The sequence below is a fragment of the Martes martes genome, assembly GCF_963455335.1.
Source record: "Martes martes genome assembly, chromosome: 8".
NCBI classification, from domain to species: Eukaryota; Metazoa; Chordata; class Mammalia; order Carnivora; family Mustelidae; genus Martes; species Martes martes.
The window spans coordinates 125,396,714-125,415,537 of record NC_137895.1 but is presented as its reverse complement, the minus strand read 5'-3'; the positions used below and the strand labels follow the sequence as shown (position 1 = coordinate 125,415,537).

General features: G+C 42.9%; 1 protein-coding gene across 1 annotated transcript in view; it reads left to right on the top strand.

The window, feature by feature from the left end:
- PIP4K2A (phosphatidylinositol-5-phosphate 4-kinase type 2 alpha) overlaps window positions 1-18,824 on the top strand; it is a 171,956-nt gene that overhangs the window by 8,512 nt on the left and 144,620 nt on the right. The window lies entirely within an intron of this gene.

Genomic DNA, 18,824 nt, shown 5'->3' with positions numbered 1-18,824 from the left:
AGTGATAGGAGATGGAGGCAGGGACTGGATCACGATTACTTGTGCCCAGGACTCTTGGAAGAAGAGTTCAAGAGGAGCTGACATTGAGAGGGCCTTGAAGATAGGGTAGAACCTCCCTTCTAGAGAAGGCAGGGAAAGGTATAGATGACCAAAGGAACAAACTGCTAAAAGTACATGGTATGTGGTCTGGTGTGATTGTGGCCTAGGGCCTTGCCACTCATCAGGAGTGTAATCTACAGAATAGTGGCCTCAGCCATCACCCACGTGCCTGTGAGAAATGCAGAATCGTGGGCCTCTTTCTGCAGACCTTCCGGGATGGAATGTGCACTATAATAAGACAGGTGGTTTGTGAGCTCATGCCAGCTTGAGAAGCATGGCAAGGGCAAATACTTAGTTTCAAACCCTGAGCTTCCTTGAAGGTGCCTCAGAGGGTTGTGGAAAGGGGCTGAGCTGGTGGGAGGGGGATGAGCTGGTGGGGGGAATTGAGCCCTGACCTCACTTCCATCCAGAACAACTTGTTTTTGTTCTCCTCCTCATCTTTTTAAAAATTTTTGATTGAGGGCACCCAATAAATACTGTGTAAATACAAGGGCAAGTAGGGACAGGGGCAAGTTTCTGCAACCACCGAGATTGAAAACCATAGAGGTAGATAATGGGAAATGTTTAGGAGATGGTAGAAGAGGTGGTCGGAGGTCGGATTTTAAAGGGCCAGTAGCCAGTGTTTGCCACTGAAAAACCTAACAACAGTTTTGGTGAGGGCCTCTTTAAAATTTACCATAAATCATAACATGCTCTTTGAAACCATTTCTTACCCTTTTCTTTCTCCTTAAACGTTCCTCTAGTGTTTTGCCCCTTTGCCCTCTTCCAGCTGGTAACCTTTCATGCTTTAGAAAACACTGGACCAACAGAAGCCACTTCCCACCATGCATGCTGCTAACTTATGGACAGCTGAATCCATGAGCCCACAGACGTGCTGGAGGGCCGCACGGTCCAGTTTGGAAGCCATTGTCACACGTAGCTATTGACATTTTACTGAATTAAAACTGAATCATGAGATTCAGTCTCATGTCGAGTGCCCAACAGCCACACACATGGGTAGTAGCTCCTGAGCTGGACAGCGTGGGTGTAGACCGTTGCCGTCCCTGCAGCACTGTCTAGTGGACAGCGCTCCCTACGCTGGGGCCTCGCCCCTTAAAAAGAAAATAAACAGCCGGAATCACCGAAGTCTCCTTTGACGTTACACCCTCATTTTAGTGTCCACTCTGCTTCTCCGTTCCTTTTTCTAGCAGAAGTTGAAAAGCCTCGCCTACTGCACCTGCCTCCTGTTGTCCGTCCGCAGCTGCTGGCTCCCTCCCCTGCCTCTCTCCCCGAACCAGCTGCAGCCTCGCTTTCATCCTGCCTGCTCCGAGCACGCAGCACGAGTAACACTCATGTTTTCAAATCCAGGGGTCCCCTTTTCATGTCTTCTCTTGTTTTCCTTCTGCCTCACCCGCCACTCCTTCCTAGGGACCTTACGAGGTTCCTCCTCCTTTATCCAGTCTCTAAAAGTGGGAGTGCCCAGAACTCTTTCCGGGGTCGCGTTTGGTAACTAGGCATATTTTATCCACACCGTCTTAGTCTCTTGGCATTTCATGCTGATGACTGAGAAGTTTTTACCTTCAGCTCTGAGTTCCTTGCTGGGCTTCTATTCAATTTCCTATCAGATCTCTTCCCTCAAAACCGAATAGGCATCTCAGATGTGACCCAAACAGGGCTCTCCGTCTCCTCCTGCTCCTCTACCCCACCTGCTGTCACGCCTTTCGCCGGTTTCTTCCCCTGTCTGTGAATGGACTACCACCTCCCCAGCTGCTCAGGCCAAAAACCTTGGCACCAGCCTTGATTCCTCTCTCATCATCACCACTACCATTTCTGAGTCCTGCACGTTTCTGCATATTTCTCTCTTTCCCATATGAATTCCCTTTCTCCAGAGCACCGTCATGGTCTGCAGGTCTGCCCGTAGTCACCCCTCATGCTGGTTCCATACAAATTCTCTACAGTGGTAGCAGAGTGATCTTCCTGTCACTCCACGTCTTTGGTGAAAACCTTCCAGAGGCCTCCTCTTGCATTGTGCACAACCCCCAGGCTCTTCTTCTCTGTGGCTTGCAAGATCTTGCTTGCCTGGTCTCTGCTTCCTTCTTTGCCCTCAGCATTTCCCACTGTCTTCATGACTTCTTCATTCCAGCCACACTGGGCTTTCTCTGTTCCTTAAACAAGCTGACCTCGGGACAGCCACACAGAGCTTTTGCATTTACTTTCCTCTTTGGAATGGTCTTTCTTCAGGTCTTTACGTGGCTGTCATTTTAGTCTCTCAGCTTAAGGGTTGTCTCGGATGGCCTCTCTGACTGCCTGTAAAGTAACCCTCTACTCGTGTTTCTCTTGTTACCTCTGTGACGCTTCACACTACCAGAAACTGAGTTGTCTCCGTGTTTATTGTTTATTTCCCCCAACTGGGATGTTAAATTCCTCAGCAGCCGAGGCTGTCTCAGTTACAGCTGCGTCCCCGCACCTAGAGCAGTGCTGGAATGTAGTAGGTGCCCAATAAACACTATCAAAGGACTGGACAAAGCTGGCGTCCGTAAACTGTAGGCCGTTCGTGCTTAGCTGGTGTACTGTGAGCCTTTCCACAGGAAATTTTCACCCACATGTAAAATTCATTTCTGTTATGATCGAGCGCGGTATTTAGAGCATCTGGCTGGCGGGTTGGGCAGTGCAGCGGGGAGCGGGGAACTTGCTGCACGGCGGTGATAAGAGGTGTGGGGTAACCGTGAGCCGATGCCAGAGAAAGGGCTTTGTCTGCAGCGGCATGCAAGAACTTGGCCTTGTGCACAGCGCAGAGGAGGCTGGGTGAGGAAACCCCTTCTCTCGCAGGCTGTCACGGTGCTGCGCGGCCACCGAGTGAACTCGTGAAGACAATGAATGCGTTTCTGAACGTCTGAGACATTATTGAAGAAAAGGGCACTGCGGTGTTATTTCTGGTCAGAAGTTTGGTGTAAATTAAGTGTAAGATTCTGTGACTGATGTAAAAATGGTGCTAATCCCAACATCCTGAATCTCTGTGGGGTCTGTTCCGCTGTGTTACATTTCTGCTGGTTCGTGGTCCCGGCGCCTCCTTCCCGTATTTGCCTGGTTATGTTGACTACGAGCCACTGCTTCCCCTTGGACGTTACTTGGGGAAGGATTCTCTGAATCTTAGGGCGCAAGTGTGTCCCTTGTGCCCTCTTGTCCTGATTGTTTGTCTCTGCCATCTGGCGGAGGGGAGGCTAGGGATGCTACAGACCAAGGCCATTTCAAACTAAACTCATAGCTTGGGATTTTTTGAGTCTCACAATGAATAAATTTGGACTGCAGGCCCCTGGGGAGGGGGAGGAATGGGTTTATTTTTGTCTTGTACTTACTCTGAGGGTGTGACCCTTTTGGATTCTAGCCCCACGGAGAAAGGGTTTCCTCTTAGACCCCCCAGCTTGGGTCAGCTCTAGGCTCTGACTTCTGTTTGTCTCCACCTCGAGAGCGTCAGAGCCCTGAGGGCCGAAGTGGCTTCCCTGACTAAGCTGACTGCTCCGGCTTCCAGCTCTCACTTCGCCTCTGCCAAGCTAACTCTTGCCTCCCGGTGCTTTGATGTCTTCAAGAAGATGTTTACAAAATATTTTATTCAGGATGTTTAGAGCTGCATAACCTAGTGATACTCTATTAGTGTAAATGGAGATGAGCCTCAGAGTTTCTCAGGAGACGGGGATGGCCGGCGGTGAGCGAGGGGGAGCAGGTCGGAGCCTGTGGTGGGCCCAGGGCCGGATCACTCTGTCAGGGCCTGGGGGCCACGGGAGGAAGGACCGTCAGGGAGACAGGGCTGTCCTCTGGGAGTGGCAGTAAAGACACAGGGTGTGCCTGAGGAGAGCTCCGGAAGTCAAGTCAGCTGGATTTGGTGGCCGCTCAAGGGATCGGAGAGTGGAGGACAGCTCTGGGTTTCCTGGCTCGGTGGCCCTTCCTGCTCCGTTCGTTATTATCTTTCGGGCTCTTAGCCAAAAAGAGCCTGTATTAGCTGCACTTGTGTAACTAATAAGTGGAAATGACAATTTTGAAGTTTTCACAAATGTTTTAACGTGTAGGTCAATCCAGCGTTTGATCGATAACTCGGCATTTGATGTCCCGAATGTGACTAGAATCCTGAAGTGTGGTTCAATGCTCCCACTTTAACCAGTCCTTCATTTTGTAAAAAATGTCATTTTCATATCTAATAAAGTTCTATGACCAATAACCTATCATTGATGTGCGTTTTTTGGTATTTTCTCTAATAAGGCCTAATAAGAAAGACATATGAAAAAGACAGCTTTTGCTTATAGGGAGTTCAGTCTTACAGGGAAGATAGGCAGTGATGATGTGAACAAGGTGGTACATTGGTGAACGAACAGGAGTGCCTCATTCAAGGTTTATTTGGTGGCAAATGACAGGAAAGTCTGATCAGCTGAAGGAAAAACAGGGTTATTGGGTCCCCCTTGGAGCAGAAAGGCAGGACCCTCACCTGAGCCTCACATAGCCTGGGACCCAAAGTGGCTCCTTCCTCACTGTCTTTCTGATCTTTGCATCACTTTTCATGAACCTTTTCTCTGGGCACCTTGGCTTTTCTTGGCTGCTTTGTGCAAGTAGACCCCACATAGCTTCTAAGCTTACTTGCCCCCAGATCTGGGTCCATGATGGGGGCAGTTAGCCACTCAGCATCCTCATTTCAGCTTTCTTAAGAAAGGAGGAGGGACAAAAAGAGAGTTGGTGGCCATCAGATCCAGCCAACTGTGGCCACAGGAACAGGCTCTCCTGCCAAGTGGCCTTGGTTTTGCCCGTGGAACTTGAACAGAGGGTCAGTGACAGCTGTTAAGCCTTGGAATCCTCTCGAGTGGCACCCCTCCTCCCAACTTTTATGTAGTGACATTACACACAAAAAAGGATTGATAAACCACCCCAGGGGGAGTTCGTGTTCTTTGGGTTGAATCTTGAAGAGTGAATTGTGGTGAATCTGGTGAGGAGACTGGAGGAAACAGGTAATAGGCAGGGTTGAGTAGCAGGTACAAAAGCAGGAAGGGCCGGTGTCAGTTTTAGGGAACCGTTGAACCTCCCCCCCCCCCCCCAGGTACTATTATACTTCCCATGGTCTGTTTTTCTGGTTTTATTCGTTTTCCATTCTTTTGCCCATAATTCTGTTGACATTATTTCTGTTCGGTTTAATTTCTTTAGGCTTGTTTTTTGAGGATTAGAATCATGTTTGCAAGTGGCTTGGTGCCCTGAAGTTCAAAGCTGAGTGTTATCTGTAGTTGTAATAAACACGCTTTCTGTATGTTTCCTCAACCTGCACTTTGAGGAAGGTGTTCTGTGTTACAACCCGCTAGTGACCTCTGGGGCCCTGCGTACCACACAGCCTGCCCCAGAGCGCCCAGGCGCCTGGGAACGTGTGGGCTGAAATCCCATTGTAGCCTGCACACCATGGCGGAGGGCTGCACTAGCTGGAGACAGGCGCCCGCTTTGTGATTTTCCTGCACGGGGGAGCTCATCTTCTGATGGGCATGGGGTGGGGGGCTGGTGCCAGCCGCTGCCCTGTTTTGCCCTGTTTTTCTCGGGTCATGCGTCCAAAATTTCTCATGTCGAATTCCTACGTGCTGGCATCCTTGACGAAGCATTCAGGAGGTGTTTAGCCTAGACAAAAGAGAGGAAAATGGGATTTATTAAGTTCCCTTACAGATTTGAATCCACTTTGGCAAATGTATAATTATGCTGTCTTTTCTGCGACATGTGTGTTTCTATAATGCGAAGTAGTTTACACAAGGTGAACAGATAGGGAATGATGGTATATGATGTGGACATTGGTACATACGCAATTTTCCTGGAGCATTGCTGTATCCCAGGAACAGCAGCGAGATTCAAAGTCTGCTAACAAACAGCCAGAGGCAGCAGTCCAGGCAGGACAGCAGGACTGGGCACCTTGCTCGTTTCATGCTTGTTCTTCCTCATGACTCAGGGGGCCAGGTACCTCATTCTTAGAAGTCATAATTTTGTGGTTCTCTCCAGTCTTTGTGCACTTTAGCCTAATCTTGATAACTCAGAAGCCCAGTTGTTCCTTACATTCTTTCCATCGGGTGATCTTCACAATTGTACTTTTAAAGATAAAGTCCATTCTGTATTTAACTGGAATTAAACAATTTTGAAGACTCATATATATATTTTTAACATTTTATTTATTTTTAAAAAGATTTTGTTTATTTATTTGAGAGAGAAAGCAAGTGAGAGAGCATGAGTGGGGGGGTGGAGGGGTGGGGAGGGTCAGAGGGAGAAGCAGACTCCTGCTTGAGCGGGGAGCTCAATGCAGGGCTCGATCCCAGAACCCTGGGATCATGACCCGAGCCAAAGGCAGACGCTTAACCGACTGAGCCACCCAGGTGGCCCGGCATTTTTTTTTTTTTTTTTAAAAGCATTCTGGTGACTGAGTTCTGTAGGTTTTGACCGGTCTCCCTACATTGTGTTTTTGGTGTGTATACAGAACTTAGTTTTTCAGGAATACCTATGACATTATAATAGAAACATTTGTACTGACCATAGCTGCATGGCCAGGCTGGAATTCCCCGTCATCGTCATTGTGTTGTTCTGCTTCCGGGGATAACCAGGCATAAATATGCTTAAAAAGTTTGAAGATACATCTAAATCAGCAGAAACATAATTTCTTTATGGTCCTCTTAGATTTCCTTAGTGATCCTCCTCCTGCCTGGCCATGTTGCTGTGTCCCACTCTCTCCCACCCCCAGGCATCACGTGTGTTCGTATCTCTTTCAGGAGTCTGCCCCGACTCCTGGAGCTTCCGTGGTCCAAGATGGCCTATCTTGGTGTGCTCCAGATCAACTTTACCTTTTCGAAAATTTGCTCTAGCTCTCTTCTGTGCCCGCAAACCCGAGAAGGAACTTTCTTTTCAATGGACCCCTCCCTCATAGAACCAAGACTTCAGGGTTTTACTTTAACATGAGGACTTGGAAAAGTTTCCTCATAGAAACAAACAGCCAACTTACAAATGAGTGTTTGGAACACAACCCATTCATAAATTAGATTCTGTCTGCACACAGATGAAAAGTTCAGAATGCTTTGGCATGGAAAGAACTGTTCAGAAACAATTATGATAAACCCATAAGGTACTTATTTTGGCACATGGAGCCAAAGTAGGAGGACAGGAACAAATTTAAGTGAAAAAAAAAAAGGTTAGGAGAAGCTAGTGTATCCTTTTGTCTCCCTCACTTTTCTCTTGCACTTTTGGCATCAGATATTTACATATTTGAAACATGCCAGTGAAGATTTGATCCAGTAACAGCCAATAGTGAACATTTTTGTTTTGTGTTATATGAAACTTCCTTCTCATGTTTATGTAGGTGAACTAGAGACATTCATGATATCATAGGAATTTAAGTTCTAATTAGTACAAAGGGAGATCTATCTTTCTCCCCCGTACTTATTTTATATAATAATATATGTATGGTACGTACTCTGTATAGAAAACTTGAAAAATAGAGATAAAAGTATTAAAGAGTTACCATAATCATCCTATTCAGAGGCAATCCGTGTCAATGTTTTGATGTGTGTTTTTCAGTCTCTTAAAATCTCATTGAGATTATATTGTCTGTATATTTCCTCATATCATTATGTATGCCTCACAATGATAATTTTTAATGACTGCCTAATAGTCTAATGAAGTTTTAATAGTCTATACATTGGTTCCATTTTTTTGCTACCATAAAGAATGCAGCAGTCTGCATCTTCCTATAGAAAACATTTTCCTTTTTTGGTTGATTTCCTTAGAACAGATTCCCGTTTTGAGGAATTACTTAGTCGGAGGGTATGAATATGTTAAGGCTCTTGTACCTGTTGCCAGATTGCTTCCAAAAAGGGCCACATGAGTGTATAAAGCTTCTTAATCACATCTCCTATTTGAGTATCCCTAAATTGTACACCAAAGATTGGAATAAAAATATAGGCTTTTCTTCATATGTATTTTTAAAGCTCTGTTGAGAGGCATTTTAGGCAGTTGAACATATGTACAGTGCAGGGGTGTCTGGTCTGGGCGATGGAGGCGTGGCCTTCGCTCTTGATGTCTGTCCTCTACGGAGAGCTGTTTCCACTGAGTCATTCAGCCCAATCTCGTTCTTCATCCACGTTTAGAATCCTCAGGTTTGTTGAAACAGAGGACTTGGTAATTCCCTTTTTTAAAAATAAAAGCCGCAAGACCACCTATGTGCTTTCCTCCAAGTCCAGGGTCTGGCAGTTGGGGCGTCAAGAGAACAGTAGTGATTTTTCAGGCAGAGTACTTGGATCGCAGAAGCTGTTTATGTTCGTCTCCCTTCAACTGGCCACACTCTACGTAGCTTTTATTATTCCCAGCCCACTAGCGTGTACGGGCAGGTTAAAGTCTTCAGACAGAATACTAGGAATTTGTAGTTGGTTACCTAATCTTACTACTTCATCAGAGACTTGACCAGTGGACGATTCAGTTAACACCATTCCTAAGATGTAAGGCAACACGCCCACTGGAGTCCGTAATTAGCATGTATGTATGTGAGTGTTCTCAACCCTTGGTAGTCCCGTCCTTGGCTTGGAGCTCCATTCTGCTTGCTGTCCCCTCTGCTCAGCATTATCTGATGTAAATATGTCAGTCACCTGTGCTGACTTTACAAACATCTTGCAGCCCAGCAAGGCCGGGTGGGGGAGGTATTCTGAAAGGAGAAAGTAGCATAATTTTTCCTTCGAACAGACATGAGCAAGTATATTGTGTATTTCCATGAATAAAATTCCTGGCTGGCTCAGTTGGAAGAGCACGTGACTCTTGATCTCAGGGTCTTGAGTTTGAGTTCCACATTGTGGGTAGAGATTACTTCAAAAAATGAATAAATAAATAAAATTACCTATTTTAACATTTAACTCTTTTCCATGATTTTTTTTTTTTTTTTAGATTTTATTTATTTACATGACAGACAGATCACAAGTAGGCAGAGAGACAGGCAGAGAGAGAAGGGAGGAAGTAGGAAGCAGGCTCCCTGCTGAGCAGAGAGCCCGATGCGGGGCTCGATCCCAGGATGCGGGGCTCGATCCCAGGATGCCAGGATCATGACCTGAGCTGAAGGCAGCAGCCTTAACCCACTGAGCCACCCAGGCGCCCCTCTTTTCCATGATCTTAAAAGTAACATTTTGTTGAAGAGAAAGAATTTTTGAGAATGTCGAAGAAAATTGAAGGGACATGCAGAACACTCTTAGAAGTGAAAAGTCATGGGGCGCCTGGGTGGCTCAGTGGGTTAAGCCTCTGCCTTCAGCTCAGGTCATGATCTCAGGGTCCTGGGATTGAGCCTCACATCAGGCTCTTGGCTCAGCAGGGAGCCTGTTTCCCCCCCCCCCCTCTGTCTTTCTCTCTGCCTATTTGTGATCTCTGTCAAGTAAATAAATAAAATCTTTTAAAATAATAAAAAAAAAGAAATGAAAGGTCATACATATAAACCACAGTCATCCGATAAACTGTTATTTCTACTTTCTGTGGACGTGTTGTATTGTGACAGTGGTAACTACAGTTACCAATTTTCAGGAGGCCTAAATTACTGTTTCAGATGGATGCAGGCTTTAAAATTAGCCCCTGGATAATACATTTCATTTAAAATGGAACTTAATTGATTTTTATTTTTTAAAGCTTGAATTAAGTAGAAAATTAAGGGCCTTTTATAAGAAGATGGTAATAATATTTTAACTTAGATGATTACTTAATAGAGAATTATTCTATCCTATTATTATTTTAAAATATTAACTGACATGAAAAGCAGAAAATATTGCATCTTGTTAAGGAAGTCTCCCTAAGTCACAGACCATTCTGAATAGGCTTTGGGAAGGGTGTTGAGTGAGAACATAGCTAGTGTGACTTTTCAGTATGAATAAACTATATGTACTTTTTCATTAATTTCAAAATAAGAACTTTTTTAGAATTATGAATATAAATCTTTTATGCTTTCTTTCTTTAAGAAAGTACTTTGTTTCCTTATGTGAGAAATTTCTGCAAGAGTTCAAAAAGCTTCAGTACAGAGTAATATTTGGAATGGAATTAGTCGTTTTCCACTTAGCTAGCGTGGCCAAGTACTATTTCAGAACAAAGGTATTCCCATTTCTGAACCTTTAAAACAAGAGACTGTTGAAGAACGCATTTCAGTTTGATTAATTTAAGAAGAAAAGACTGTTCTGATGGTATGTAGAATAGTCCTAAATAAGAGTTGAGCTGGAAACGTTTACTTATAACTCTTGGGTACACCAACTGAAGAGAGACCCTTTTATCCTGTTTCCTTAAAAAGCAAAACCAAAACATAGATGTTTTCTTATAATAAAAAAAAAATGGAGATAATATACATTTCTATTAGCGTGATGTTTGGGTTAAATGAAGTATGATGTATCTGTATATTAGAACACATTGTAGCTATTAAACAGGTTTATGGAGGTCAGTGTAACTGCTGTGGGCAACTGTGATAGGTTGAATGAGGACATAGCCAGTGTTTGAAAATGTTACATGTTTTAAAGTAATTAAAGAGGAGGAGGAGAGGAGGGAATAAGTTATTTTTTACTTTTTACTTACATCTTTTTATAGTTTGATTTTTAAAAAGTATTAAGTAGACAGTACTCTTATAATTAGGAAAACAAGACATTCTTAGGTGTGGTAGGTGAGAAAAAAAATCTCTTACATACTGAATTTGGAAAGGCAGAAATAGATATATTTGCTTGATATAAAGGATTTTTTTCTTTTGGGTAGCTGTCCCAAGAAGTCCCTTTATTATAAAGCATTATTGCTTTATAGGAAAACAAGACATGTTCTTAGGTGTGGTAGGTGGGAAAAAAATCTCTTACATACTGAATTTGGAAAGGCAGAAAATATGTCTATTTCTGCTTGATATAAAGGATTTTTTTCCCTTTGGGTAGCTGTCCCAAGAAGTCCCTTGATTATAAAGCATTATTGATTGTATTGGGAGAAACTATTAAATGACAAATGATTTTGAAAGTTGTTACTTTTGGTGAGCTAGAGAAAAAAGATAAACTGGAGTGATGACCACTAATTTTCCTGTAGGTATCCAGGTTTTTATTGTGCATCCCATTAGTAAAAAAAATGTGAGCATATTTCCTCAGTATATAAATCCTTAACACATTTCATGTTGTACTACTACATTATTTTCTTTGTTTTAGAATACAACGAAGTTTTGTTTTGTTTTGTTTTGTTTTGTTTTAAGACTGAGAGTGCTATGGGAAGGGGCAGAGGAAGAGAGAGAGAATCTTAAGCAGACCCCACTCCCAGCTCAGAGCCCCATGCAGGGCTAGATCCCACGACCCTGAGATCAGGACCTGAGCCAAAATCAACACTTGGATACTTAACCAACTGAACCGCCCATGTGCCCCTAGAATACAAATAAGTTTTAAAGCTGCATTAAAGATAAAGTAAATATTAACAGATAAAATCTTGCTCTTCTTAAGACTGTTTTAATATATATTGTGTGTGTGTGTTTAAATGAAGGCTGGTGGGTGAATTTGTGTCATTGTTTTTAAAAATCTTTGTGAACACTTGGTGATTTGCAACTCTAGCTCTACATTCAACTGATTTTGTTATGGTTTGAAAAGTTATAATAGCTTAAAAAAAAAAGTTGCCTCATGAAGATATATTGATCCAAATGGATGAATCTCATTTTTGGCTAAGTTTACTGACTTGCAAATCTCGTTTTCAAACAAACGCAGAACTTCTGGTTAAAATTTGGTAAATTTCCTTTTCCCCCCCTGATATCATTAAGTTCTCAAAAAATGTATTTCAGTTTATATTAATAAGGATGGTGGAGGGTTGACTAAACTTTTACGTTCATTGAAAATTTTAAAATAGAACACTATTTCTAAGTTGTCTGTAAATACAAAAGCACCCGCTTTTAAAATTTTTGTCTCCATAACATGAGTTTCTTTCCAAAAAGCAGTTATTTTTTGAACATTTTAGAACCTCATCTTTATCTTGAAGAAACTAACTAATGTTCATTTTAAAAAAATCTGCCAGGTAGCGCATTACTGGCAGCTACTTGTGATCGTGGACTAGGTCAGTAAATTTAGAACAGGTTATATTTACCTAGAAGAAAAATATGTTAATCATCCTTGAGACAATTCTTTTTATGTATTTTGTCATGAGATAACTAGAACACCTCTGTAGCGGTGCAAAATATTTTTGTGGTCATTCCCACCTCATTATTTAAAGGCTTTGTTTTTTATACCCCATAGATGACATCCTACCATAAATAAATGGAATGGATGACAGGGGACCATCTGACATGTGAATCCAAACGAGGGTGCTGGTGTTGATATAGCTGCATTTCTTTCCTTCGAAGATAAAAATAACTATAAATAGACATTCTGAGAGTTTCTTCCTAAACCCAGCAGATTGTCTTGCTCACTCTTCCCCTCTCCCCTTAGAAGATTCTACAAGCAGTATGCATGTGATGGAGTGACTCCAGATTTGCACCTTTTCATCAGGTTCTCTTCATTTTTTAGATTCCATCTCAAGAAATTATAAAATCTGGGTAGAACCAGATGCTACTTGTGATCCCCAGCTGCCCCCCCCTTCCCATGTTACTTATGAAAATACAGACATAGAGAAAGAGATGATCTTCAGTTAGGACTAGAAACACATTTCCCTACCCAGCACCAGGCTCTTCTGCTCAGTTCACTTCACCTCTGGATAGTGTGTGGATGACCCGCAGCTCCCCGGACAGACTAGTGGAGATCTGTCGATAACTGACTTCCTCAAGGCGAATTTCCTTCGCAAATCTCTCTGTTCTGTACTTTGGCTTCCCAAGCATATGGCCTTGGAATCATCTTTTTCTCTTTCCTTCCTTTTTATCAGAGACACATGCTTCATCTAGATATTACTGAAACATGAAGAGTGCTCATAAGTACAGCCTCATTTCCTGAGGAGTAGCCTTCTAAGTGAATCAAGATGCAACACAGAATCTCTCTGCTTTTAGGGATGAAGATGAAATCCTTATGACCCATCTCCTCTCCAAAAGTCTTGGAGACTTAACCGAGAAGCATACATAAAATAAAACAACAAACAAGGTAAAAAAAGAAAAAATCAAGTTGTAAAGAAGAAGATGGAAATATACATTTACTATAACATTGTGCATGGTCCTGGTTTAAGACATTGACATTTGAACTTGAATTTTTTAATAGCCATGACAAAGCTGTGGCTGAACTATCCTTGTCTCATGGGAGGACAAAAACATTTCATTTTCAGTCCCTGGTTCTGAGGGAAATTTGCTGTAGAGGGCAATACACAATGAAATGAATGGCCCAACAGAGGATTAAAATGATCGGAGATGCATAACTATTATTGAATTCCGTGAAAGCCATGGGCAAAAATGGGACCCAGGGTTGGGAACTCTGAGTGATACAGCCCAGGAGTATGGCCTTCTCCTAATCTGGCTTTTTCTGAGATAAAGCTTGAATAAATGATTACTTCAAGAATCAATTTTTCCAGTCTGGCTTGGTGATGAATTGAGGTGATTATTGATTGCCTAACAGATGGGTTTTCTGCATTGTTGACTGAACGAAGATTCACATGCTGTAGAATTAGTACCTTGGTATGTAAGTAGTGAAGACCATGTTTTATTACGTAGAAGGAGAGTCTGACTTCATAAAAAAGTGCCACCTCTGTCAAGGGGAAGGTCATAGGCAGGATCTGGGTGTGTCTTAGAAGCATTCTACCGTAATACTCAGTCGAAGTCCCCAGATTCTGAGCTATAGAGTAGGGAAGACAATATTTAGGGTAAGAGGTAACAAGCAGCTATACTCATGATAGGAGAATCAGAAGACAAGTTCTGTAATATGTTGACTTAGAAGCATATTCTACCCTACGCTTTCCCTCAGACAATCTGGTATAGGTTTTGGACTATTTTCTATTGTGTAAGACACTGACAGGGTTCTGATACATGGTCCAGAGTGGCAGTGACAAGGAATGTAGTTTTGACTCTAGTCTAGAGATGCTTTCTATAACTCTTCCTGTTCGCTAATTATTAGAAATGTTATTAAGAAAGCTCATTTTTGAGAAGTTGTGCTGCCCTGACCTGTGTACTTGAGAGTCATTTACTGAAGCCCTGTCAGTACAACATTTGCTGGGAGCAGGTTCCCCTTATCTCAGGAGCTCCTAGCTGAAAACTTTGGAAATGTAATGGAGGAGCGACCTCATCGTTGGTGAGGTCAGGTAGGGCATCCATAAATAATGACCGATTTTAAGTATTACAGTATTTTTCTTTTACACAAATGATATTTAAAGACTCAAGTTTTATGAGGAAAAGGGAAGGAGTAGAATTTTAAACATTCAGTCACAGGAAGTTTTGTAAAAACTGGGGGGGATTTCTCCCCCTCCCCCGCTTTGTATGAGGAGCCATATATAACAGAACACATGTTACTGGGATGGAAATCAGTAATCCTGAGAGGAGGATAAGGAATGAGGGAATAAGAATAAATCTGGGGCTTTTCATATCCAGAGGAGCAGAAAGAAGCAGTGGTATCTGGAAAGGCACTCCAGGCTTATTACCTGTAAGGTCCTGGGAGATGGTACAGGCGCCAAGGACAAAGGCAGACACGAGCGTGATCCAGCTGGGCTGTGGGAAAGGCGGCTGGGGAAGAGCTCGGAGCTCAGCCGCCATCCTGAGTGCTACCACGGTCAAACGGAGTCTTGTGGCCCAGGGGCACGGTTGCTGTCATTTGGCAAAGATACCCAGCACTGTGGTTTGAGCCCCCAGGATCTCTACAGGTTTTATTACCAAAACCATTTTCTCGTTTGTTTTTGTTTTTGTTTTTAAGATTTTATTTTACTTTATTTTTTAAAGATTTTATTTATTTATTCGACAGACAGAGATCACAAGTAGGCAGAGAGGCAGGCAGAGAGAGAGGGGGAAGCAGGCTCCCCGCCGAGCAGAGAGCCCGACGCGGGGCTCGATCCCAGGACCCCAGGACCACAACCCGAGATGAAGGCAGAGGCTTTAACCCACTGAGCCACCCAGGTGCCCCAAGATTTTATTTTTAAGTAACCTCCACACCCAACCTGGGGCTCAAACCCACAACCCAGAGATCAAGAGTCACGTGCTCTGCTGACTGAGCCAGGCGAGCACCCCCCCAATTTTCATATTTGTAAAATGGGGACTCCCCCACCTCTTCTGCCTTCCAGAGGGGGTTAGGTGGGGACTGCAGAAGCTGATGTTTGCTTGAGGATAAGGACATTTTCATCCTTCGGGGTGGAGCAAGTGCCCGGACAAAGGGGCTGCTGGAAGTGTTTGCTTCCGTGGCCCACAGCCAATTTATACCCCACTGCTCTTGTCTTTGCATCGGAGGCCTTTGTTAAGTTTTTTGGTTAGTATTGGACCCAGACTGTTTCAGACTCTAACCCTTCCGTTGCCCTGGACAAGTTACTCATCCTTCCAAGCTCAGTTTTGTCATCTGTAACATGGGGTTGATGTTTCTTGCCCTGTTGTTATGAGGACAAGATGAGGTAAGGTACATAAAAGCATCTGGCAGTGTTAGTAGCTGTAGCACATTCAGCAAATGTTAGGTTTTCTCTTCTTTTTCTGCAGCTGTGCTCTTTGAAGAAAAATTCCCTTGAAAGAGGAAATCCTTCAGTCTTGTATCACTCTCGTGCACAAAGGGAGAAATGAAAATCTTCCAAAATTTTGTTTAAAATATTTCAGTTCTTGGAAAGCACATTACGATAGTAAATAATCTTGGGGCACCTGGCTGTCTCAGTCAGAAGAGCACACGACTCTTGAGTCGTGGTTGTGAGTTCGAGCCCTACATTGGATGTAGAAATTACTTAAATAAATAAAACTAAAAAAAAAAAAGATAGTAAATAATCTTAAAAATTTCCAATTTGGGGAGCCCTGGTGATTTAAATGTGACTTGATGCTGTATTGAAAGCCTGGAGGAGGTGGTCCAGCATAGGGCCCGAGTTCATACGTAGCAACCAGACTGACTGGGCCCACTTACGAGCTTGATGATGTTGGACAAATTATTTAACCTCTGTGTGCCTCAATTTCCCCTTTTGTACGATGTGGGTAGTACCAGTACCTATCTCATGGGGTTGTTCCCCCACCCCAGTGAGAGTCATTTTGAGGATTAAATGAATTAATATGCATAAAACTCCTAGAACAGTGCCTTTTACTGTTTCTTCTATTTATTATTATCGTTATGATTCTTTAGCTGCTGTTGCTCTAATGCTAAGAAGGTCAAGATTAACACAAGTTTCAAGAGATACTTAATTGCATAAAATATTTTCTTGGGATAAGCAATTATGAGACTTTTTTTCCCCTTTCTTCTGGGCTCAAGTATTTGAATAGAGTAGTAAGCAAATTCTGGCCTTATGCGTGATGTTCTTAGAGCCATCTGTCATTTTTGATGTGAAGGTGATGCTAAAGAAAGGCTGGGGGCAGTTTGCGAGGAGGCAGCACAGTATCTTGGCAGCACAGGCGTTTTCAGTGGTCGCGCTGCGTTCGGTGGCTCTCCCAGGGTTCCACGTTTTCTGAGTGTATTGTCACACTTGGTACAGAGTAGTGCACCTTGACGCATCGTTGACATTTCCAAATTGAAGCCATATATTCCTTTATTGTTGTTTACAGAGAAATGCGGGTATCTGTTTCATCTAAGGAATTAGTGACATTGCCAAGCAGTCTGTCAACATTTCTAGACATAGGAGCTTTTGTTAACTGAGTGCTCAGGAGTCAACTCAGTGCGTGTTACGTGAGCCTGAGCAAGGGGACTTGCCTTTGGCCCAGCAGCCTGGCGAAGGAGGAGGCGGAGAGTTGGAAGGAAGCCTGGGGAGCGCCAAGGCTGGGCCCTGGCCTGGGACGCCCCTGAAGGCTCCAGCAAGTCCTGTTTTGTGAAGCCTCCTGGAAGAGCCATGTGCCAGAAAAAGAATAAAAGGATGGGTTGATGTCTTTTGAGTTACAGATGGACACATGAATCTTTAAGTAATTCTTTCAGTGAATCTAAGTCTTTTATAGTCGATTGTTTTTGAGATGTGTGATAAGCCCAGATCTTTTGCTCTTGGTTCTGGGTATGCGTATATGTAAGGAACTTAATGGGAATAGGAAAGTTCAACTTTGGTGAGGAAAACATTTCCCGCTGGTAGAGATCTGCAGTTTCCCCGCTATATGCTGACAGGCCTGCTGAGGAAGGTATGAAGTGATTTCTGTAAGAATGTTCTTAGCTTTGTGCCTGAGAGCTGAGAGTCTGTACAGGGTCATTGGATAGAGTCCTTCGTCTTAGGTCTGTATCCTCTTCCCTGTTGAATACTGTATTTTAACGGTTTTGTGTTCTCAATTTCAAGTTTTTCCTTCGTACTGCTTTTATTTAATGGATTCAGGAAATTTTCTTCTTTTTAATGTTTCTAATTATTTTCATTTTGGTGGCCCCTTTTTTCATCCCTAGTAAAATGTGAACTATATTCATTTTCAAACTGAAAATATTGAAATGTTACTAATCTACTTTGTTACCATACCCTCTTTTATTTGTAGATTGTAACAGAAAGAAGAGCTCCCTTTCTTCAATGACTAAAGGCCCTTAATGTAGAATAACTGACAGGGAGAAAATAGTCTTTTTGACACCAACTCATACCACTTCTCAAGTCTCTGAAAGGAACCCAGGGGTTCAGAGTCCTCTCCCTGAATTCACTTGTGAGGTTTAAGTCAGATGAAGTATGTGTAAGCGATTGGGAGATGAGACCTCCTTCAGGAGATAAGAACAACTGTCTAGGAGTTCAAGTTGTTTAAGGATGCAGTCAGCTGCCTTTGGGAATAATGAGTTTCCTGTTCCTGAAATTATCTGAGTATGTGCTGGGTCAGCATGTTTCAAAGTCTTTTTTCCACAGTGGTAGACAAGATGGATAAACATTCACAATCAGAGTACACTCCCATGGGCAGAGCTGGGTTTGGACAGCATTCCTGACACGCCAGCTGTAAGTCCACCCCTCCCCCTCACTCAAGCGTGAAAGGGACGCTGTGGTGGCCAATTTACTTATGCTCATATATAAAAAGTAGGTAGTTAGGAAAAAACCTTTAATTGCTATTGGTACTGAATGATCTGGAACACAGTTGATAACTGAGTAATTCTCAGTTACCCATGTGTGTGACTGAAGTTGACAACGACTGGCCCCAAAGCCTGCTTTGTCCAGGGGCATCAGTCCCCAGGTAGGTGACAGGATTAGGCAGCTTCTAACTTTTTTAGTCCTGAGGCTTTGATTCTGTGCCATGACCAAAATTTCTTGAGGAGAATTTTCTTTCTTTTCTTTTTTCTTTTTTTCCTTTCTTCTTTCATCCCTTTCCTTTTCTTTGCTTTCCTCATCTCTTCTCTTTTCTTTTCTTCTGGATACAAGAGGAGAATTTTCTTTTTAATGATCCACTTTTCTTCTGAAATTTGTTACAGTTGACGATAATGGTTCAGAGACATAGAGACTTTGATTCCTATGCCCTAGCCCCTTCTGCCTATTTAGCAGTAAGTGCTCGACCTTATACTAAATATCAAAAACATTGGTTTAAAAAAAAATCAGTTGAAGAGAATGCACACTAAAGAAAGCAGAGCTTTCTTAAATCCTTAAAAGGCTTTGCAAAATCCTTTTGCAAATGTAAACCGTAGAATTCTTAAAAATACATCCATGGCCTCCCTGCCCTCGTTGACATTAAATGACAAGATTGTCACTAGTAATGAGGTTTTTTTCTCTGCATCCATCCC